Below are 25,070 nucleotides of genomic sequence, written 5' to 3'. Positions count from 1 at the left end.
TACTCATAGCTGTAAGCTAGTGGTTTATGACACTGGCTTTGTAAGAGAACCCTTCTCTAAAGTAAGCCACATAGGTATCTGAAAATACTCTTAGGCAAACATGAACACCTGATGGCTTCCAGGTTTGACTCTGGAAGTTTTGTCCCATCAGATTGTTCAATGAATATGGATTTTGAAGGAATGTTCCGGTGTACTTTTATGTTTGGCATGAGGGTAGATCTACTTGTCAAACTAATGTATCCTAAGTCACTAGAAATAGATGGGGACAGAAGAACAGAATGTCGATGCTCACATCAAGTGGGAGGGTCAGAGGGAGATTTCCCTGTATCTTGTGAATGTTGTGTTCCAACAAGCACGACATTGTTTGGACACAGCTAAAGCTAGGAGAAAGGTCGTTCTGCTTGGTGCCCTGAAAGCAGTTATTCAGCTCCAGCTTAGAGCTGAGACTGCTGCCCTCCCGCTGGGCAGCCAGGGCAGCCACTGTCTTCTGCTAAACATTGTTGTCCTCTGATTTTGCTGTTGTTTGTAAGACTTCAGTTTCGGTTGGTCGGCACTCTCCAGGATTGCTCATGAAGGGGAACATTCCTCTGTGCTCATAAACATGTCTTTCTCTGACTTTAATTTTCCCATGGAATTTTATTTTCATCCCCTTCCAAGGGGGAAAAGTTGCTTCATGCTTTTCCTAGTCCCAGTCCATCAATACAGCTGTCAGGATCTTGCTGAGCAGGAGAGAAGGTGAGAAGTTCTAGGCTGGCTGGCTGCTTAGTTTAATAACACAGCACATCTCTAACAGTGTGGCCTCAAATTGTAACAGTTGGTGTCTCAAGGCGGGGAATAAGTAGGCAGTTTCAAAGCCTGGTGACTAAACTATTTCAGGGCTGACTATTGACCTTAAGTGCAGCAGGGAGTCCCCGACACCTTTTGGCAGGTACCAGGGAAAAATTTAGGGGCTTGTTTAAGTTGTTCAAAGTCCCCCGAAGCTTGAGAATAGCAAAGTATATCCATGTGCTTAGGATTTTGAATATCCCAGTTATGCAGCTTAAATTTCTGAAAACAATCCTCCTTTTGACTCATTTCAATCAGAAGAGCAATAATTTTCCTATGCCTTGTTTTACTGATTTCATGATGTATATGTCCCTACATTTTAGCCTGAATGAAATTAGAAAAAGCCTTAACTATTGATGATATGAAAAAACATCATAGTGCAACTGAGCTCAGGGGCCCAAACCGTAATCCTGGCTACTTGGGAGGCTGTGGTAGGGCATCACAAGTTCAAGGCCAGCCTGGGCAACTCAGTGAGACTCTGTCTCAAAATAAAAAATGAATTAAAAAAGTGACAGAGCACTTACCCAGCATGTGTTAGCCCCTGGGTTCAGTCCCTAGTACCATAAAAAACAAAAATGTCATAGTGTATTCGTGATCATTCTTCTTTCCTAGTGGTCCTTAAAATGAACAGTTTATCTTATAATTGAAGATTAGATGCAGTGAACCAGTGACAACTTGAGATGGGGTATCTTTCGAAGTCAAAAATAGAGTACCACTTCACTGAAGTCAGCGGTCATCAGCTTTAGGCCACGAGAACTTTATGCTTATTAACATGATACCTGTGTTGCCTCTCTCTGTCTTATGCTTACTTCAATTCCAATTCAGAATGTTATCAATAGTTCTAGCTAATGAGGTTAAATACCTTCCTAAGATATAACAGTAAAAATCTGAACTTAGTGTTAATCAGAATGCTTTTGACATGAGACAGAAATTTAATGGTTGAAGATTTGTAACTTTGCTTATGGTTATTTGTTCTTTTACCTTTAAAGCTGCATTTTAAGTTTGTAAAATAGAGTACTAAGGTCTTTTGCTTCTTATGAGGGTGTTGTATGATGGTGCATTAACACCTCAAAAGTGTTTATGCTTCTGAGAGGGAAGATGGTGTATAAATGAATGTTGGAATTATGACTTTCCTGCAAAGCATAAAGAAAGGAAAGGTGAATATTAAGGATTTCTCCTTCTTTATGATGTGTATAAAGTCAACCATTCTGTGATCTCCCTTCTGCAAGAACTAGTCAGCTCTCAGGGCTGGTGTTGATATACTGCTCTACTAAATGAATTACTCATTAATAACTAATGCTTACATTTTTTATGATAATCTATTAAAAATCAAACCCCAACTGTATTTTAAAACTTTCATGTCCTGAGTATTTGCTGTAGCTAGTCCTCTGCTGGCCCACCAAGTTCACCGTGTTCCTGAGATGGAAGCAGCACTTTCTTTTCTCCTGCAATCATAATCATCTGCTCTTGCTTAGGGAAGCTCCATTCTAACACACAGCATGTACAGAGGAAGCCACAGTTGACTAGTGTAAACCCAGGTCTACTGTTATCTCCTCTTGTTTTAACAATAATGACCAAACCCTGGAGTTAAATACAGATTTCCTTTGTTTTATTATTTTGCAGGAATTCATCTGCCTTATCTACCATTCCTGGGCTCAAGCTAGCAGAGCAGAGACATTGGCGGAAATTTAAGTTAGAATCCAAATTGCCTATTTACTCTTTTTACTAAGCTCCATTGCTACTCTAGTTCTAGAGTGCTACATCCTTTTTTATATATATGCACCAATACTTTGAAGTCTGCTGCCTTGGGAATGACAGGAGCTTGATAGAACAAAGGCTTGGTTGCTGTTACATCTTGTTACAAATTGAAGGGGATTAGAGCTTTCTGAGTAGGCATTTCTAGTATTTTCTTTAACTGGTAGATGCCATGATTATAAATGCATACAATTAGAGAAACATTTCACTCTGTGCTTGTGCCAGGGTGTTTCTGAAATTAAAAAACAACAAAAAAGTTAAGTGTGTAATTATCACAGGTTTCGCAGGAAGCACTCAGTTTTCCTACTTTCTATTAACTAGCTGTAGGCAAAATTAGGCAGTGCTCATTCCTAAGTGTTGAAAATTATAATGTGAATTCTTAACAAAGAGGAGGGCAGTGGGGTATGTCTTCTAAATTAGGATAGGAAGATTAACATTTAGTCACTAATTCTTTAAAGAAATTACCTCTGATGTGGGCATTGTTTTTCCTAACCTTAATCCTATGATTATTATCAATAGAGGAAGGGGCATATGTTTCCAAACCAGGACTTCTGCACTTGACTTTGAGTGATGACTAATGGTCATAAACAAGGGCAGGGAGAAAAGAGCATTTTAGATGCAGGAACCAACAGGAAAACATAACTAGCTCCTGGTGATTTGTGGGGAATGGAAAGAGGTGGGTTGTAAGGGAGGCAAAAATTTGGTTGTGAAAGACCTAGTAAACCACCCTGAGGAGTCCAGGCCTGCTTTTCTGGCAAAAGGGAGCCACCAAAGAAGTGAAGTGGCACAATCAGATGTGGGCTTTGTCAGATCTCTCTGGCATTGGTTTAGAGGGAAATATGAGTGAAGAAAAAAGAAATGTTGGCAAGAACCTTCGAAAGCTTTCCCCGTGAGTCAGGTGAGAGGTGCTACCCCAATCCAGGCAGTGACTAGGAACTGAGAGGGGGTAGACCTAAGATGCTCTCTTTATCTTTGCAGTGGTCATCAACTTTGGCCCCCAAATCACTTGAGCCTTGGACCTTGCTTTGTTTTCCTGTAGTATGTTTCAGGTGTCTGAGATCTTGGTATTTATTTCCCTAATGAATTGTTAGATGGGGGTTCTGGCTCCCAGTGTGGAGACCACATAAACTTTCTTTTCAAACCAATCTCTTTGAAATACCTTAGGCAGAGAAAATTTCTGGAAGCTCCAAATGAACTGGCTTATTTTTCCAAAGCCTTGGCATTTGCTGCAATGTCGTGTATGCTTTCTTCAGAACTTATTGTGTCTTTTAGGGATGTTCTCCTGACCTATTTTTATGTGTCTGGGTTGCTTTACCTTATACTATTATTCTAGAATGTTCTCCATCATTCATTCATTTACTAGACTTTTATTTAAGCCATTGTTTATAGAGATTATAATAACCATGGTGGCTCCTTCTCCTCAAGAATTATGGTCTGGTTGTGGAGAGAAGACATAGAAATTAATAACAGCAATACAAGAAAGCTGTGATGCAAATCCCAAGACACACAGGCATGAGCGCAGGAACCCCAGCTGGAGAAACCTACAGCAGAGGCAGAGTTCCACCTGGGTCCTAAAGTAGGTTTTGAGTTTGGATTTACACAATTCTAATTGAAGAAAAGCATTCCCAGAGGGAAGAATAGCACTAGAAGGTGCTCAGAAATGGCAAAATATACGATATTTTTCAGAAATCAGAAACCCTTCTGTCACCAGGAGTCAGGGATGGGAAAGAAGTTGGACAAGGGTCAGGAGAATGATTTAGTGAGAATTAAAGCTGAAACCCAACTGTGGAAGATTTTGAGGTCTGAGAAGTTTTACTTTGTTTTCAAAACAATAAGGAGCCTGTATTTGGTTTTGTTAGTTTTCACTAAAAAGGAAGATGGGGTGGGGCCTCTGTGAGATAAATGGTATTGTTTCAGTCTGACAGATTAGCCAGCGGAAGCTGATCTGGGCCCAGAGGGAGGCAAGTCTGATGGCCTGGGAAGAGCGTCTTCAGGATCTCTCTGAGTCTAGGAAGCTGAGATGACAGGATCCTGATAATCCTGAGGCAGGCAGCCCTGGGGTCAGAGGGAGAGGGAGTGCTTAGGAAGGGATGGTGTTGATGGGTGTGGGGAGGAAAGAGAGATTTGAAAAGCTCATAAACTATTCACATTTTAGTGTCGGTACAATAGCTGTATTAAAGTATGTGTCTAGATGCGGGTCTTATTTTCTGAAATATAACTGCATTATTTACCAGAAAACGGCAGCTGTGTTTTTCCTGAAATGTAGCTTATGCTTTGTAGTGTATTAAATTGTACATTAGAAACACCAACCACAGCTCCTGAACGGATTTCCTAACGTGTAGAAATGAGGAGCCATAAGATGTATGTTCAGGGGCCTCTTGTCGGTGTCCCTGCCTCTCCCCACCCTGTTTTCTTCAGTTCCTTTGTTCAGTCTGAGGACCCACCCTACTTCCTTCCCCTTCTCTAATTCACTGGTGAAATATGGGTGGGAAGGGGATTTTGCACATTCTGAAACTGAATCTTGGCTTAGTCTGCTGCCTACACCAGGGTCCCTATCTCTCAGCCTCCACCGGAATTTCCTTTTCCCTGTTTCCTGAAGCCTCATCCTGGAATTCTGCCTACGTCAAAGGGTTCCTTGTTTAAGGATTACTAGGGTAGAAGTGGTCTGGAGTGTTCCAGCTACTGTCACTCTTATTTTACATATTAAAAATGGGTCTCCAGGGCTGTGGTTGTGGCTCAGTGGTAGAGTGCTTAACTCACAAGTGTGAGGCACTGGATTGGATTTCTCAGCACCACATATAAATAAATAAAGTGAAGGTCCATCAACAAAAGTAAAAAAAAAAAAAAACTTAAAAAAATCGATCTCCATCTTTTTCTGATTTTCATTTGGCTTATTACTTTATTGGTTTTTTAAAAATGCTATTAAATGAAAGGTGGAAATCCTCTATTTGCTTTATTTAGAATATGAAAAGGAAATGTGTTTTATCACTCTGTTCAGACTTGTATTCTACATCCAGATGAGTAAAAGTTCAAGCAAGCTAGTCATTGTTTGAAGTTTACCAGTACATTGATTTTATCTAAGAAAATTACTTAGAATTTTATAATATTATTTCTTAGTATTAAAAGCCATAATTCAGACCTGATAAGTAGTTTTTAACACATCACATTGTCTACTCAAGCTAAGAAGTCACCACATTAGCGTTATTTTTTCTTGATAACAAATTTCTGACTTGGGTTGGTATTAAAGTATCTTCGTAGAAAACAGACTTCCTTGAGTGAATAGTTTTAGTCCATTCTTTAATCAGGATCCATCTGGTCACAGGATAACAAAAAAGTAGTAGAAGGTAGTTCTTGCCTCCATGAAGTTTACAATCTATTTAAGAAAAGGATTTATATGTGGAAAATAACCATTTCATCAAGGATAGCCATTTAATGAAGTGTCTGAGTAATTTCTCAGGTACTGAGAGAGAGAGAGAAATAAAGCCTGCTAACACATTACCAAACAGCAAGTCATGCTCTTCCCATTCATTCAAGAGCAAAGTTTACAAGTTTAGTTAAATTCTAGGATTTTTTTTTCCTCCAGATAAATGGCAGTAGACTGTCAGTGAGAGTCAGTGATGTGCTCATGCTGTCTGGTGGAGCCATCTGCTCATTAGCTGTATTTTTAGGTTCTAAAAGAAGCCCATTGCAAGTCTTGACTTTTTTTTTTAATTAGTTTCAGCATTTTTTAAGAAAGAAGAATTTGTCATGATGCTGTTTACTTTTCTGAAAATGTTCAAGTTTATTTTTAAAGGCCCAATTAAGAAAATGGATACTGGCTCCTTAGTTTGATTTATCAAACTCATGTTGTCAAAGGGTCTTTTATTCTGTGCTGTATGGATACTGATTCCGGGGTTTATTAGATTCTTATGAAATTAAAATGACTATATCATCTCCAGTATAGTTGGAAATTATTAAAGTGAAGTATTAAAAATTATGTTATTTTTCTTTGGCTTTTACACATACACACACTCCCACTAGCAGTACATCTCCCTCCAAACCATACCCCAGACAACCTTACATTCTTTTCTTTGCTATCCTGATGCCGGCCTGACTGCATTAATATAACAGTAATAATATCTCTAGACTATTGTGTGGTCAAATAACACTAGAAACTTCTGGCAGTTTAGTTTTGGGGGGATCATAATAAGATGCTTGAGGACAAAACATTGCAGAAAAGATGCAGACAGATGGAGACTCCCTGATAACTGTGTTCTGCTGAGGATTGGAGAAATGAAAAGAAAAGCTATAGGGAGCTGGGGTTGCAGCTCAGTGGTAGAACACTTGCCTAGCACATGTGAGGCACTGGCTTTGATTCTCAGCACCACATATATATAAATTAAATAAAGGTATTGTGTCCACCTACAACTAAAAATTTTTTTAAAAAGATTTTTTAAAAAAGAAAAGCTATGGAGGAGTAGGGCGATGAAGGTCCCAACTTATGATGTGCTGTGACTGCTCAGGGACTGCCCTGATAAGCCACCGTTTTTGTGGAGTTGATGCTCCACAAGGAATTCCAAGGCTGCGTTCACATTAAGCTGTGTGGTAAGTTTTATGAAGTGCTATGGAAGCTTCTAATAGGGACTCAACTAGTCTAGGGAGTCATGCAGATTTCCCTTAAAGGACAGAATCTAAGCTGTTAGAAGAGTGAGGAGAAGTGAGGAGGGCTGGGGAATCCAGGCAGAGAAAAGAATAGATGTGATGATATCAGGGGCCTGATGTGGAGAGGATGTGGCAACTTGGGAAGCAGAAGCAAGAAGCCACAGCGTACTGGGGCTACGTAGGAGAGGCAGCGCCAAAAGACGCAGGACCTCTTGGGCTTTAGCCTAACATGGTGTGTTAAGAGCAATATCAAGCTGTTATGAAAAATTTAAGCAAAAGCAAGAAAGATGATTAGATTTAAATTTTGAGCTTACTTCAATGTGGGAATAGGTTTAAAGCTGAACTATGGATCACATTCACTCCTTTCAAAGTTTTCTGATTCTCCTTTCCTTGCAGTCCTCTCTCTTGGTTGCACATGAAGCAGTAACTGACATACATGTTAAAAATTTGCTGTAAAGAGCTCAAGTTCTGGGACCTCAGTTTCAGTGAAGGCAGAATGCCCAATCATAGCTCAATTCTAATTTATTAGCTTTACCCTAAAGCATATTGCCACACTCTTATTTTCCTTTAGAAAGTTGAGTTGGATGCATCCTGGCTTTGTAAAGGTGAATTTTGAGCATGCGTGTACCTGTATGTGAAGGCTTTTTACTAATGAACATTATGCAGGCAGCTATGTTCACTTAAAGAACAACTTATTGTGCTGTATATGTGCATCATATTGATTTGGCCAAACTTTGATGATTTCTCAGTGATTTGGATACTTCAGTTGATACAGATCTTTTAAAAGGGAATTTATAAAAGATTTCCGTGTAGGATACAAAGAACCTTTTTTCCTTTTGCCATGAGAAGTGGGTGGAAAGGAAAGATTCCATCTGGTACCCGGCAGTCCTTAATGTTGTTTTAAGATAACAAAAATAGAAGATTGCTGAAAATACCATAACAGAACAGCACAGACTTTAAGCAAGTGTGCAGTACATATTTTTCTAATAAATCATGCTAAATATCCACATTTTCCTTAAAACATAATCATTTCCTTATTTGCCATGACATATACATTTGTCTTTAATTTTTAAAAAGCTGTCTATTCCATTATTGCACCAAAAGGATTAATGTTTAGATTTTTAGAAGTTAGTGCTGCAGCACTTAGGTTTACCTGGAAGAGATTTTCATTGGGCTTCCACCCCCTGACCCTTTTCTTATATTTCCCTCCTGTATTAAAAAAAAGTGGAGAAATAATATATAGCATGCGTGTTGTGTTCACTGATATTTACTGTAAAATGTACATAATTAAGTGAATGGGGCTCAACAATTCTAACAAACCTTTGTAAATGTCCTCTCTGTTCAGGTTCCAGGAATGGCTGGGCATGATTAAGGCACAGTGAGTCATAATAAAGGTTTAGGGGCTCTCCAACTTCTAAGAGTCACATAGTAGGAGAGGATAATGTGATCATAAGACAATTAAGATGGCAGGAAGTAGCTTGGGGGTAAGGATTTGTACAGGGGTTCAGGAGAACTTCATGAGTCATAGGAGGATATCATGGTGACCTCAAAGGTGGTGGTGGAATACATCAAGGTGGAATTTTGGCCTGTTACCATCAAAGAAGAGAGAAGTACTTCATCCAGAGAATTCTTTAAACCTTGTATGATCTTGCCTTAGCTAGGATTTATAGAGGTAGAACAAGCTTTATGAATGAAGGGTTCTAATGATCCCCAAATGGTACAATGCATGATAAAATCCCAAACTTAATTTTATGGTTGGTGAATGCTATCACATTCTCCCTGCTCAGTGGACTGACTGTTATGACAAGTTGGGGGATTGTGATTTTTCACAGTGAATCTGAGTACCCTGGAGTTTTCCTCTGAGAATCATAGACATCAGAGAGAGCTTTAGAGATCATCATGCATCTTGATGGTTTGATAAAGAAATTGTCTTTCACAAACCGGCACCTGCTAAGTAGGATTATAACTAGTTTCCTCTAAAATGGGCAACAACTACTAAATGGTTGATTCTTTCTTTTGGGAGTTCATTAATCACAAGAAAATGTTAAAATGGTCAGATGTGGTGGCATGGCACACACCTCTATCCTAGCTACTCCACACGCTGAGGCAGGAGGATTGCAAGTTAGAGGCCAACCTGAGTAACAAAGCAAGACCCTGTTCCCCAAATTTTTAAAATAATAAAAAGGGCTGAGGATATAGCTCAGTGGTAGAGTACCTCTGCCCCTGGATTCAATCTTAGTACAAAAGGGGGCAGGAAGAAGAGGACAAGAATAAGAAGTGGAGGGAGGGGAGAGGAGCGGGGAGAAGGAGGGAAGAGGAAGGGGGGAGGAAGAGGAAGGAGAGCAGGGCAGAAGAAAATGTTAAAATATTTCCTTTCATTGATAATATTTTAGTCTATGTAATCAAAAGCAAAAATGATTAATAAAAATAGTAATTACCGGGTTGGGGTTGGGGTTCAGTAGTAGAGCACTTGCCTAGCATGTGTGAGGCACTGGATCCAATCCTTAGCACCACATAAAATAAATAAATAGATAGATAGATAGATCGATAGATAGATAGATAGATAGAGGTATTGTGTTCATCTATAATGAAAAATATTTTTTAAAAATAGTAATTACTGGAGATCATTTAGGTTTGTTAGAGGATCTTATAATTCAGTCTTTGTGCTTTTATCTCTTACTCTTGAACTTCTCTTGTGGGCCCAAAACTTGGGGCTAATATGATTGAAGTGACCCTTGCCCTCAAAAAATTGTGTTTGTAGAACCACTTCCTTCTTTTTTTTAATCTGTTATTCATCAGAAAATTAAAAACGAAAGCCAGGCATGGTGGCACACACCTGTAATCCTATCAGCTTGGCTGAGGCAGGAGGATCACAGGTTCCATGCCAGCCTCAGCAATTTAACAAGACCCTGTCTCAAAATAAAAGATAAAAAGGGCTGGAGATGCAGCTCAGTGGTAAAGCAGTCAGGTGTCCCTGGGTTCAATTCCCAGTACCACCACCAAAAAATTGGGGGTGGGGAGGCAATCATTAAGTGCTTCTCATTAAACACCCATTGGGAAGCACACAGCCAAAAATTATCTCAGTATTAAAACAATACTCCTATCTCTAAACACATGGGGAAAGAGGATAATTGAAATCATGGAAATAATGTCATCTCCTCTAATGTGTAGGTCTGGAATTTTAAAAGATATAATTAGGTAAAACTATAGAAAATAGAGTGGCAGAGGCGGGAACACACGTGGCCCAGGCTGGTGCCGACTTAGACTTGCAGATCTGCTATTAAGGGTTAACCCCAGGAGGTGGTAAAAAAAAGATCGAATGAAACACAGGGACCATGATGAGCCCACAAGAGGCCAGTTGGGGCTAGAGATGCAGCTCCCTGTTAGAATACCAGTCTAGCATGTGCCAGGCCCTAGGTTCAATCCCCAGCCCCAGAAAAATAAATTTTAAAAAATCAATTTTTGCCACTTGTCTTTAAGGAACCTACTTGAATGCCAGATCCGTGTGCACAGAATCCTTTAATGACTTGTTGAACTATTAAATGCCACTTCCATTGTACCTTGGCAAGCACATATGACCTTTATCTCTATTTTACGTGGATCCCATTTCCGTAAATCTGAGGTTCCTGTCCTTTGGTATTACTCAGAATCTTGGCATAGAGAGGAGATTAGCCCAGACCTGAGAAGATTTACCACACCCTGGAAAAATCCTCATTAATAAAGATCAGAGTGGCCCTGAGTATGTTCAGCATCTGCAGCTGCTTATGTCCTTCTGCCCCACCCGCTGTGGTTTGCCATTTTTACATCTTCACTCAGACTTCATTTATGTTCCACATCCGGCTAGTCCAGAACCTTTTGCAGTGAAAAAGTGTCTTGTCGGGCCCTCGGGGGCCCACACCTAAGTCTTAAGACTGCTTCAGTCCTTCTGAGTGACAGGATGGCAAGCTGCAGGCTTCTCAGCCTGGGGGACCCTATGCAGGAAAGAAGAGTTGGGTAGCATAGGCCTGAGGAAGTCCCAGAAGGAATGGAAGCATTGCCTACCTAAAGTGGTGAGCCAGACACCAGGGAATTTGGTCACTTGTGTTTTTGCACTCAGGTTTTCAGAGAGAGGCCAGCACCCTGATGACTGGCCCAGACACTTAGTTTTGCCACCATTAGCAGCTTGCTTCAGAGTTTTGTGCTTTAGCTCATAGAGATGATTAGAAAAAATCACACCGTGTGAAGACGGTAGCAGCCAAGTAGCTGTGTAGCTTGCTATCACCAGCAGCAGTTATTACTTTTTTAATTTTTTTTATTTGTTCTTGTTAGTTATACATGACAGTAGAATGTATTTTGACAAATCATACCTACATGGGATATACCTTCCCATTTTTGTGATTGTACATGATGTGGAGTTACACTGGTCGTGTATTCATATATGAACACAGAAAAGTTATGTCCAATTCATTCTACTGTCTTACCTATTCCCATCCTCCCTTCCTTACCGCCACGTCCCCTTGTCCAATCTGGTGAACCTCCACTCCCCAACGTCCCCCACCTATTGTGAGTCAGCATCCACATATCACAGAGAACATTCAGCCTTTGGATTTTGGGGATTGGCTTATTTTACTTAGCATAATAATCTCCTGTTCCCTCCATTTACTGGCAAATGCCATAATTTTATTCTTCTTTATGGCTGAGTAATATTCCATTGTGTATATGTACCATATCTTCCTTATCCATTTGTCTATTAAATGGTACCTAGGTTGATTCCGTAGCTTGGCTATTGTGAATTGAGCTGTTATGAACATTGATGTGGCCGTGTCACTATAGTATGCTGATTTAAATCCTTTGGGTATATGGCCAGGAGTGGGATAACTGGCAGCAGTCATTTCTACAATGCTTAAAATTGGTGTTGTTGAAGACCTACCTGATTTTTAGTGTTCTACAACTGTCTTTTTTTCCCCCATGCATAGTGCAAGTTTTTTAGGGACTTAAATTAATTTTCTTCATTGAGAGAAGCATTTGCTGAACACCTGTGACCCAGGCATCCTACAAAACAGAACAGAGACAGAAATAAACAAAATGAGGTGTGAGCCCCAAAGACACTACCACTTAGGGAGAAGGATGGGAAGACAGAGGAGGGTAAAGAAGACAATAAGCCGACAAAGGAAAGGGCTGGGAGGGGCTTCCAGGAGGGAGAAAAAAGTCTGCTTTGAATAAGGTTTTAATTTCCAGAAAATTACTTCCTCACATTCCTGGGAAGTATTTGCTAAATTAAGCATCATCGTTTACTTCCTGGGTGATTATCTGGTCAGAATACAAATCAGAAATGGCAAAGATCATAAACCTCAAATCTAAAGAAAGTCACGTGTTATTGGAGTTTACCATGCCCCACTCCTCATATCCTAGCTACAAAATATGTTTTCCCACCTCTCAAAAATTGATTGTTTTACATAGTCTTTGACCTATTTTATTGAATGAGCTTGTTCTAAAAACAAGCTTCATCTGAAAGATGTTATAGGTGTGTTCAGTAATCCAGAATAAGGGATCAAGCCCCTTGCTGGGATTTTTAGCACATTTCTGCTACAGATTTGTTGTTATTGTTATTGTTGCTGTTTCAAAAGTTTTACTAATGGAAAAAGTAATATATGCCTTTCTTAGAGAATGTAGAAATAATAGGAAGCTGTGTTAGAGCATGCAAAGAAAAAGTGGTAAGCCCCAGTTCCCCCTCACTTGCCTCCTGTCCCCAATATTTGCAACATGAGGCTTTCCTCAAGATTTCATAGCATGCTTTATCTGCCACCCTTCTTCCACTTGGGGGCAAATGTGTTTTTCAAATTTTGTTCTTATTAATGATTGGTCATGCCCAACTCTAAAAAAAAAAACAACTCTCTACCAAAGTGTATATTCTTAAGAATAAATTCCTAGCCGTGTAATTACAGGTATGAATCATGTTAATCTCTTTTATGTTTTTGCCCAGCTACTTTCCATTAAAGCGTGGGCTGCTTTTGCTTACATCAGCAATACATGAAAGCACTTGCCCTCACCTTCACCTCACTGAGTGTCACACCTTTTAATAGAAGAAACTCAGTATCTTTATCAGGTTGATGGGGGAGAGGGAAAATTTACTTGTCTTTTCTAGTGAAGTAGAATATTTGCAACTATATCAATCTATATTTCTTTCACCTATGAATAATCTATTTACACACTTTTTTCCATTAGGAGTTTTCTCCTTGTTTTAGATAAGTTCCTCACATACAAAAGGTAACAAAATTTTGTCATATTTATTATATGGTCTTCCCCAGTTTGTTCCTGTTTACTTAGTTATTTTTATTCACATGAGTGAAACTGTTCATTCTTTTTTTATTATTTAAAAAAAAGCCTTTAAAATTAGACAGCTCTTCCCCATTTTGTGACCAGATACTCAATATTATTTATTTTTAAATTTCTTCTAGAATTATTCTTTTTGCTCAGGTCTTCTGTATAACTAAGATTTTTTTTTTCATAATGATAAAGTAAGATTTGTTGGTTACCTATTACATGCACAATTTTTAATCAGTTAATTTATTATTTTGTTATTAGGAGTTTTAAAAATTCCATTTTAGGCGTGGGGATATAGCTCAACTCAGTGGTAGAGTGCTTGCTTTGCATGCACAAGGCCCTAAATTCAATCCTTAGCACCACCAATAAAAAAAAAAAGTTCATTTTTTCTCAGTTTAAATATGTTACATATAGATTTAGTGAGATGTTTTACTTTTCTGAGCTTCAATTTTTTTATTAATTAAATTGGAATATTAGAGATCTAAGATTTCTTCTGACTCTAAAATCCTTTTTTTACCTTAAAGACTCCCCTCCACAAATTCAGCAGCCTCTATGCCTTTGAGTGCTGAACTTTTTTGGAGGGAAATGTCACCATTTTCTAATGGATACCAGTTGGAAGCTTCGAGTAACTTTTTTTTTTTTAATTCTAATTGAATATGCCTATCATTGCCAAGAATCATTCTGTTCTCTTATGTTCCCAAAATATTCCTATGGATAGAACTTCTAAAAATGTATTCTTTGTGAAATGGTGTTGATATGGGACAGATGGCTAATCTAACATATCCAGCTAGAACCGTCTCTGTTATCAGGGTATTAAAGCCATATTTTAAGTCAAGTTGTTAAATATTTGGAATTGTTTTGTTGAGTTCAGAATGTCCTGAAGAGGGAAGAGATCTGAAACTCCCAGATCTTGGCAAACTGAAAAAGCAGTAGATCTTAATTGCCTTGAACTCTTGGAACTAACAAGAAATGGCCTCGTTATTGCTGTTGGCTGGGTGCCTTACTTGACCACTACCCACAGCATAACTTCAAACCACAGTTATTAGAAAATGCTAATTTATATTTTTTATGTGTCACTCTATTCTATGAAGAATTCACTCTATGAGCATGGTCCCTGTGTTTCATTCGATCTTTTATGTCCCCTATGTCTGGCACTAGGCTTTCAGCATGTGTGGAACTGGATTTGGTAGAGATAGCAATTGTGGATGGTGGGAAATATTTCCCAATTTCAAGCATGAGAGTCAAATTTGTGTCTTATTTTAACCTTCTTTCTTCTGTTTTATCTCCTGATTTTGTTTGTTTGCTTGTTTGACTTTCAAATCATTGTAGCAATATTTCATTGCAGGTTAAATTCTCTTAACCCATTTTAATACCAACTGTCTGTAATTGTGCGATGCACTAGGAGGGACACATTGTTTTTTCTTTCTACCAGTCTTGTTTCCAACTGTGCAATGAAGTTTCTGAGATGTTTACCACAGATATTTAAAGGCAAGCCTCTATTAAAACACCCAGGAATGTACAAAACATGAAAAAAAAAAAAGCAAGTGTTTGCTTACGATGCCTCATATCTCTTTGCACCCATCCCATGTGATCTAGCAGTTGCTATGGTAACTAGGAATTTTTCATTCCATAACTTGCATATACTCTGGGGCTGTCCTTTCATTCCTTCTTTGCCTTCTGAAGTTACATACACATGTGCATGAACACACACACACACAAAGCATATCCTCATGCACACATATGAAAGATTTGGAAAGAGTTCCTTGCCTGAATTATTTATATTTTTTAAGTGAATTACTTTATACTTTCTTTACTTTTCTCTTAAGTTTGAAGAGTACTTCTGCTGGATCTGTTCAGAGTTAAGAAACACGCACACATTATGTTTCAAATAATTTCACTTTCTGAATTAGGTCTTCACTTAATCAGGAGGCATCAAATGCAACTGAGCTTCAGATCCTATGAGAGGAATTTGAAAGGAGAAGCCAAAGCCATAGGGCTAGCCAGTTAGTGCAATACCTTCATATAGGCCTGTATCGGGCTGTACGCCTGTACACACCTTGTTTGTGTGTGTGTACAAAGCAGTGCCCTCACTTGCCCTTTGGCGCAGGCTGCATGATTCTAGGGATGCTGATGATCCCTGGTTCTAGTAAGCAGGTGGTTTATGACTCAAAATTCTTGAAGATTTCTCAGCTCAGCTGACCCATCACATATTCCCTGGGACCTACTAAAACAAGCAGGACAAATGGATGCAACTCATGAGTCTCAGCAGAAAGAAACAGCCATCGTATCTGGAACACAGAAGCAGCAGACAATAGCAGAGCTCCAGCTTCCTCTCCTCCAGTGACTATGGCTGATGTCAGGCCCTACTTAGTTCTCTCCTGTTCATGATTGAATTATGCTGACACCAAAGGAGGTGGGTGCTCCCTTGCAAATCATCAGTAACCCCACCCAGAGACAAAGGACTCCAAAGTTGTTAACAAACTCTTGACATTTACAAACGATAAGAGGCAGGGACATCTGCTCTCTAAGTCTCCCTTCTGTTAGATTTTGGTCTCTGGAGGTGTGTCCTTCTTGGCAGTTGAGATGTGAGTTGAGGGGTATGGTGATTGCCAGAGAAAATCAATTCTGCCTTCCCATTAAAGTGACCCATTTCATCATTGCCAGTCCTCCTCTAGCAGAAGGGTATGGAACCTCTTTTCCTCCAGGTTCAATGAGCTCTGTAATTAACTCCTATGATTCTGTCAGTGGAACAGTAGCTTCTACTGAAAATGAAAAAAAGGGTTGACAATATTATTTGTTTCCTAAATTTGGATGATATTTACATACACACATACATGGACAAAAGTATAGCAAGGCCCTGATACTAATTCAATTTTGTAACACTTGGGTGTTACCATACTTAAATGACTGATCATTACAATATACCTGTGTGTTTTTCTGCATCCTATTATTGAGGGCTTTCTCTATGTCTAGCACTTGACTGAATCTATAAAGGAGGTATTATATCACAGGTAAGAAAACTGATGCTCAAAAAGATTAAGCATCTTCACCAAGACTATCCAGCTAGTATTTGGCAAGTCTAGGATTGAACCCAGGACCCAGGCAGGTCTATCTTGGTTTTATTTGATATCAGTTGAATTTTATTTGGACCATAATTTCTTTGAAGGAATGTCATTATCTGAATTCAATTTTTATGCTGTTAAGAATTGTTATTACCCATGAAAGAGAGAGAAATGAAGAATGGGCTTTGGTGGAAAGAATCCTGATAAGGCATGTAGATTGTTAACAAATTAGATTTATGTAGTCATAGTCATTGGTGATCGAATAGTAGCTTCTTTTTCTTTTTTTTAATGCCTAAAAATCCCTTGAGACAGATTACATTCCAGATAATGCTTTGAAAACTGGGGAGTATATTTTTTTTCCCAGAAACATAGTTAAATGATAGTTGCCAGGATTTGACTCAAGACAAGACAACCCCTATCATCCATCCGTTCCTTAGTACAGTTTGAGAACCTGTCTGTAGCTATGAACCTGACTCTTCTCTTAGGACCTGCCTCTCCTTGGGTGAGAAGTGGCTCAAAAGACCCTGGGGTCAAAAATCAAGCTCTGTTTCTGCTCTGGGAGAGGTTTTTCCATGGCTCAGACTCCTCCTGGATCAGACTTTGGAGTCCTAGTTCCTGGACCCAGGGCCTCTAGATCTTGTCCTTTTTGTTCTAGCTTGAGTTTCTCTTTCTGTCCTTACATGTTCTCTGGAATAAGTTTCTGGAGCTGGACCTCTGCCTCCTGTTCTTTGCAACCTCTCTGTCCTTGATCTTGGGCTACTAGTTTACAGTGTCCATCCACTTCTCCTTTACACACCAGGCCACTCATTCATTTAGTGGGCACTTGCTCTCAGTGTAGGATGAAACAGAAAACTAAACAGGTCCCTGTCCCCATGCAACTAACATCAGAGTGGAACTGGCCCTGCCATTTGTCCTCCCTCTTCTCCATCCCCACTCCCAAATCTGGCCAGCAACCAAGAACATTTATATTGCAACTAGAAGACTTGCTGGAAAAGATTTAATAAAATTTAAGCTTTTATGATTAAAAAATTAACATCTGTGTGATTGAACACCTGCTTTCAAAGGTCACATGGGAAGAGTGGAGGATGAAGCAAGCTGCAGGCACTGCATTGTAGTGCCGGCATTAAACAAGCAAGAGTTAGGACAGTAAGGCCTGAGGGAATTGGACTAAGTTAAATATGGAAATGCTAATATACCCTGCCCCAAAGTTTTTAGATTTTTTAGCTGTTTTCCTGACAGCAGGAAAATGGACATGACCCGTATGGTGTAGTCTAAATTAGAAAGTTAACCCAGCTTCTTGGAGACTCTGGAACGTGAAGCAGGACAGTTTGTCTCCATTGCATCTTCTCCTCCATTCTCACCTATGTGCTGTGCCTGTGGGAGTGAGTCCTGACCCCTAGGGTTGTGTCACCCCCATCTCTTGCCCTCTAGCTTGCATGGGACTCATTCTATGGAAGACACAGACTGTACAGCAAGAGTGGCAGGAAGAGGGTCCAGAGTGCTTCCCACTCTGTCCAACTTCCTCCTGCATTTCTGGCAGTGACTGCAAGCCCTGTTTGGTGCAGCTCACTTACACCTCCAGCTTCTAAAGGATCCTGTACTCTCTCTTACTTCTACTTGGCCCTTTCAGCCTAGTGGTAGTTAGCGCTCCCTCTTTGCTAGCCCATGATTTTCTTACCATTTTTGCTTAGTTTTCTCAAATCTGCCCCTGCTTCTGTAAATAGCTTCTCCATTGAACACTTCCTGCTAGTATCCAGGATGATCTATCAAGCTAGTACAGCATGTTGAAATATCTTTGTGATAAAAAGACATTGACTTTGTATGTCAAGATACTGTACTTTATCCCCGTCTCTTCTGCTTTACTGTACAGCAGGTTTGCTAGCTGAAGTAGACCCAGTATCAAGTTCCTGAGCTTGCTCTAGTTTTAGGATTCTTAAACAAATTGTTTACATGATGTAATTCTTAGAGGCAACAGGATGCAAAGCAGTTCTTCCTTAGAAGCTAAAAGCTTACTATCCAGACATGTTTACTGGTTTTCTGTGTTTGGTCAAGTTCCACAGTAAATTTGTGTTTGCTTTCACACCTGTGAAAGTCAGACTTCGCCTAGGTTCTGTACGTTTGAGGATGGTGGATTCTGTTAGTCCCATTAGCCTTCACTTTGAGTTATTAATTTTAATATGCATGGTATAAAAATAAAGAACTAATTATTTCTTAATTACCCTCCTTCTGCTAGGGTAACCTATACAAAGATGGATTTGTTAGGCCAGCACCTTTGGTCTTGTAGTCTTAATGGCTTACCTAATTTTTCTTTTAACCAGTTGTATCTTGCCAGCAATGTTCCTTTGTCCTTTTGTGTTTAATTCTGGTTTTCCATGAGAAAAAGAATCAGGAGATACATTGTCAGCAAATTCTGTGAATGTTGGTCTCAGACAAAATTCTTTTTGGCCAGAGATTCTTTTTCCCCCCTAGATAAGTATTCCAATTCTGCTGTACCCGCATTTACAGCACAAAATAGATGCGGGCATTGGTGGTTTGCTTTGCTAAGCTGTGCTCAAATTTCCATAGTACAAGATGGGAAGTGATACCTAACTGCCAAATCACTCGCCTTCTTCCTATTTAGGACAGCCAATCCTTGGGGCTTCTGTGAGAAAAGCAGAATCAAGACAGATGAATTTTGTAGAACTTTAGCAATGGAAAGGATGCCGAGCCTAGCCCTCGTTCTCAATCCAGAATCATCTGCACTTGTTCTGTGGTACTGTTGACAGGCTCTGCTTCAGCTTGAGAGATGGCTCATTCCTCTTTTGTTCTTAGTGCTTTCTTACATCGCGTCCCAATCAGCTTGCATTATCTTGCCACCCACCAGTGGAAAATTACCTTTCTGGAACATCCTGAGTAATTCCAAGATTCCCTCTCCCAGAAGGCAAGATAGCTCAGCGAATGGAAATAACCTACCATCTACTATCGTTCATTCTTCTGATCTCATCTGTCTAAGACATTCCAGCTCCCCAACTGAACTCCCTGGGGCATGCTGCTCAGACCCCCTGGTGGCTGCTTGGTGCAGAGTTCTCAGTATCTCAGTCAGCAAATCCCTGTGTCCTAGGGCTCCTGTCTGCTTGTCTCTGTTCTCTCTCTCTCTCTCTCTCTCTCTCTCTCTCTCTCTCTCTTTCTGAGGCAAAATTTGCATAATATAAAACTAATCATTTTTAAAGTATACTGTCAGTTTCTGTCTAGTTCTTGAGCCCACTAGGCCTAAGGCGACTTCTGTATTGGGAGCCCTGCCTCTATCACACTCACCTACTTGTCTCTGGGTCTCAAGTTTATGAACATAGATGGCCCCAGAGATGTGGCAGTTACACACACAGTCCTTGCCACGTGTAACTTTCTGCCTTGGTCCCCTGCCTGGGTCCCTGTCAGCCCTTCCTTTTCCCCTTGCTGTGTCTTAGGCTCTGCCTGACCTTAGCTGATGGAGCTGTGCCCCCCCAGTACCATGCTCAGCCCTTGTTGACCCTCTTCTCTTCAAATTCAATCCCCTAGATGGTGTTCCCATACCAGACAGGCCATTTTGAATGCCAAACTGACTCACCAGGTCCTTGATACTCCTGACCACCAACACAGGTTATCTGTCTTTGGCTATTAGCACCAGAGCTAATTAAAGCCACTATGACATCAGTGATCTATAATAAAGAGCACTGATCACCTTAAGGGACATCAATGGTTCTAGTTATAGGCACTGGAAAACAACTTGTCACTGGGGTACACCTCAGCCTCACCACCTTTCTGCTCTGTGACCTGTCACAACTATGTTCACAAACTTGGAACATAGCTCTAGAACTTGTGCTACCTGTATGACTTCTATTTTTTTTTTCTTTCCATTTTTGGAGTGCTGGGGATTAGACCCAGGCCCTCACACATGTCAGGCAAATGCTCTACCACTGAGTTACATCCGGAGCCCTTTTTTAAAATTTAATTTTGAGGCTTGTCTTGCTAAATTACCTAGGCTGGCCTCAAACTTGTGATCTTCCCAACTAGCTAGGATTACAGGCATGTGCCACTGCACTTGCCATTGTATGATTTCTTGATTAATGTTGTCCCCGAATTAAATTCTTCTCGATGTTTTTTATTTGAAAGGTTTTCTCATGCTGCCTGAATTAGACAGGTGATTTTGAAGCAGTGGATCCCATGAGGAGTGTTACGGTTCCTGGTTAGGGGAGAATAGAGCAGGAAGGGGAGATCAGAGGCACAAAAGACAGACTTTGCCCAATTCACAGTTCAGCTTGCAGTTTGACGGTTCATAGCCACCCGTTTGTTATGTTCACGTGTCGTGTAAGGGATGGCACCATTTAGTAATGCCTTCCTAGTGTTGCATTAGTTGCCTGACCTCTTAAATGTCAGTGGCAGGGCTGCTCAGTTTGCTAGAACTTGGTTGGAGTCCTTGCACTCTAGCAAGTGGTTATAACACATAAGTTCACAGTTCCCTCAGGAGATGAGCAGCATGGTAGAAAGCACTGAGTGGAGAAGAGGAAACCTTCGAGTACGAGTGGCCTTGGAGCCCTGAGACCAAGTTGTGCCTTCTAGAGAGGATCCACCTTCTTCGCTCTTCTGCTCCCTCACTGATTTGCATGTTCAGTGAATCTTCATCAAGTGACTGTCATTGATTTAGAAAGAGAAATGGAGAGCACAGTTCCTCCCTTCAAGATGTCCTTGTGTAATAGAGAAGACAAAGAGAAACCCTGACATTCCATCTGCATAGAGGGGGTTAGAAACTTAGATAAGGTGATAAATGCATGAGCTCTGAACATGGTTCCTTTGGAAATTCATAGACTTCAGCACTGAGAACTCTGGATTCTGCCTGGGAAAATGAGACCACACATAAAAACCCTATATATTTTCAGAGGATTCTCTTGAGTCCTTGAAGCCCATCCATGAACCCTAGCTTAGGACCCTTGTAAAGTATATGCTCATAAAGTAGCAGGGACATGCTGCCCTGGAGAATGCCAGTAGCCGCCTCACAGGATGACTTGGGAAAGGAGTCTTTCCATTTTCTCTGAAAACAGAAAATCAAGCAAGTAGTTGTGACAATTCCTGCAGGAATGAGAAATCCCTCCATGATCACTTTTCTTGGTAGTGCTAGTGATATGTGAAAGTGAATACAGTCAGAAGCTGGACTCAGGACAGCACAGGCTAGGACCTGCTAAACCACAAGCATCAAGTTTTCATCTTACCTTTTTTTTTAAAAAAAAAAAAAAAGTCAGTATTTTTATGACTCTATAGGTATTTTCTTCCTAAAAAATAAGTCTGTTGTTCATATGAATAAATGAAAGAAACAAATTACAAGTTTGATTTAGGAGTATAAAAGCTGGTCATGATCATGGAAGTTAATCTGAGTCAGAGGAAGGCACTGGTTCCATTATGTATTTGGAATTCATAGGCAGGATGGCAGCATAACCAAACAGAAAATAAATCAGAGCCGTTCATCCAAAGAATGGAACAAAGATGAGGACCAGGGAAAACTTGGAAGTTTCGTCTGTTTTCATGCTCCTGATGGGCCCTGTTCAGAGTCCTGGGGTTCTGTGAGCAAATGGCTTTCCCTGCTTTCAGCTGAGGGCACCTGTTTATCTTTGTGCTTCCTCTTTGCCCACCTTCCCACTCATCTCAAATAATGACCCTATAGGCAAAGCTGTGAAGGATCCATCTGGCCAGTTGTTGGGTTCCTTGTTCCTCCTACCATCCCCTCAAGAGATTAGGGACAAGAACTGGTTTCTACAGATCTACAGGCCAAAGAGTGTGTTGGAAGGAGGGGCATGTACACACCAGGGTCCAGCACCATGGGCAGAGGCAAGAAAGAACATTGTGCTCCTGTGATTCCAGGACCATTCCCCACTTCACCCTGGATGTCATTATCACACCTACCACAGCTCCTCCTCCCTTGAGCTAGGTGCCATTTTACCCCCGAATGTTCTCCCACTGTCCTGGGTAGTTTTGTTGTCTGGCTCCTACCTCACCATCTCCAGCCCCATTCCTGGCCATCACTGACAGGAATGTTCTGTGTATAGCTCTCATCACCATGACATGGGAATGTGTTTTATGCTTAACACCATAATTGCTGTCTTCATTATCACTGCATACCAATGGCAGGGCAGTCTCCGGTACCTTGTCAATGCCCTCCAGCTAAAGACCACCAGAAACACATCTGCAGTTGGGTTTATTGCTTGTTGGAGTGAGGATCTTGACCCTCAAACCAGGGGGAACCATGGGGCATCTCAGTAGGAGGGTGCTAGAAGAAAGCACTGGTAAGATTTGGGTGTGTGTTAGGTGAGCTTGGAAACCCTTAAGGAAGTGAGATTTTGCTCTGACTAGATGCTATTAAGAAGCAGGGATAACTTTAGGACTGAATATGGTACTCAATCTTACCCTCCCCTTGGAGGGCAGAGTAGGGCAAAGCTACAGCTGTCACCGAAAAAAGAACAGTCACTCACATTATTTAGCCTTTTGAGTATATTGTGGGATGGACCATGGTCATGCTTGTCTGTGTTCAGATATGATTGCTGAGTGGCTGTGTTTTTGTCCTGTGTCCCATCATGGTCACATAGTCGTTTAGTCTGGTGTTGATTCTCTACTAAGTCACTTACAACAGAATACCAAGCCCTAACTACTAGTGCCAGGCCAGCTTCCAGCTGTCAGGATCTGAAAATATAGGGAAAAAAAACACAAAAGTTGGGTTTTTTTTTTTCCTCTATTCTCTCACTCAGCAACCTACCCAGACTTATGACCAAATATGTGGGAGTTTTCCCCATACTCCAAGCAGGGATTCTGCAGTGAACACCAGCTCATGGATGTCCTGCAATGCAGCTGGGTTCTGACACTGTGTACCTAGAGACAGCATCAGATCCCACAGGTTGAGAGCCGAGTCCTCCAAGTGAGTCCTCTCAGGCTGCCCACTATTTTTGATGCCAGTTACAAGCTTCAGGATGCTTGTGCTTCTGACCTATTGGCTATAAACTAGGGTTCCTGTAATCCCCTCACTGGATTCAATTAATTTTCTAGAGTGGCTCATATAAATCAGGAGAACATGCTTGCTAGTTTGTTGTAAAGGAGCTTTTAAAGAATCTGAATGAGCGGTCAGGTGAAAAGATGCGCAGGACAAGGTCTGGAAGGGTCCCCAGCACAGGAGCATCCTCCCCTGTGGAGTTGAGATGCACCACCTTCCTGGAATATGGGTAAATTTCTGTTTGCCTTCCTAGAAGCCCCTTGAACTTGGTCCTTCTGTGGTTTTTCTGGAGGCTTCATTATGTAGGTATGATTAATTATGATTAATTAATTGATGACCAACTCCATCTTCAGCCCTTCCCCTCCTCTGAGGTGGAGGCTGTGGCTGTGAGTCCCAGCCCTCTGAGTTGGTGGTTGGTGCCCTTGGCAAACAGCCCCCCCCCATGGTGCTGTTATTTAGGGACTTTCCCAAATGTACCTCCTTAAAATAAACTCTGGAAGTATTTTGGAGCTGCTTTTGGAACCCAGGACAAAAGGCCACCAAATACTTGAATAAAAGATATTCTCAGTGCTGCCCTCCAACAGGGAATTATAAAGGTGAACAGGAGCTGTAAGTCAGTAAACCCTGGAAAAGATTCAAGATATATGTACCTCACAGGGCGGTTCCTTTCTTCCTCTTCACCACTCAGATCTGCTCTACTTCAGGCACTGGCTCCTCGAGGTCTTCACTGAAGCCCCCGTGAGGAGTGGTCACCAGCCCCTGAGAGTTCACAACTCAACAACACTTTCCGCAGCCAGACAGAGGCCCTGTGGTGATGAGGTCTTTCCCTGAAGTGCTCCAGCCCCTCCATCATCTCTCCCTCTCCTTCACCAATCCAGGGTGGCCCCTCCATCTGTTTTCCTCCCAGGCTCCTGAGCTCTTAAAGCAGAAAGTCATCAAACCAGGGTTTGTAGCCTCAGCAGTCTGCAAAGCTGCATGGCAATCCTTTTTTCCTAACTAGTTTATCCCTTGTTACGCTCCCTGAAGCCACTTTTCCAGAAATGTCCTCTTCAGGCCACCAATTTCACCTCACCCCTTTTACAAGATGCCTCAGTTCCCACTCTACTAAGAGGATAGGGGCCATCTCATGCCATCAACCTCAGCTTCCTTATTCCTTAACCTACATCCTCAGCTTTCCGAAAGGAAGACATCTGTCCCTTTTCTAGCCTGATCCTCCACTTGTGTTCCTCATTCTGTCTGCTCTTCCCTCTGTCCCCTTCCCACCTCAGTGCTTTCCCCATCTGCACCACCCCCTTTCCTCCATAATGAAACCCACAGAGGCTGTTCCACCTCTGTTCCCGTCCTCCTTGTTCACTCTGTATTAACACTTGCTCTTCCCCCTCTTGACTTAAAAGGATCCCCTCCTCACCTTTTCTTAGGTTAACTGTCTTGGTCAACTTTACAAGGTCAGGCAATCTTTTTCCTTACTGACTTGTCTTGGTTTTGTTCTTTGTAGT

At 40.9% G+C, this 25,070-nt stretch overlaps 1 protein-coding gene across 2 annotated transcripts in view; it reads left to right on the top strand.

The window, feature by feature from the left end:
- The window catches only part of Rapgef5 (Rap guanine nucleotide exchange factor 5), a 228,356-nt gene that overhangs the window by 128,233 nt on the left and 75,053 nt on the right, over nucleotides 1–25,070 (top strand). The window lies entirely within an intron of this gene.

The sequence above is a fragment of the Urocitellus parryii genome, chromosome 3 (genome assembly GCF_045843805.1).
Source record: "Urocitellus parryii isolate mUroPar1 chromosome 3, mUroPar1.hap1, whole genome shotgun sequence".
NCBI lineage: Eukaryota > Metazoa > Chordata > Mammalia > Rodentia > Sciuridae > Urocitellus > Urocitellus parryii.
The sequence above is the reverse complement of the archived record's forward strand: the minus strand, read 5'-3'. Positions and strand labels throughout refer to the sequence as shown.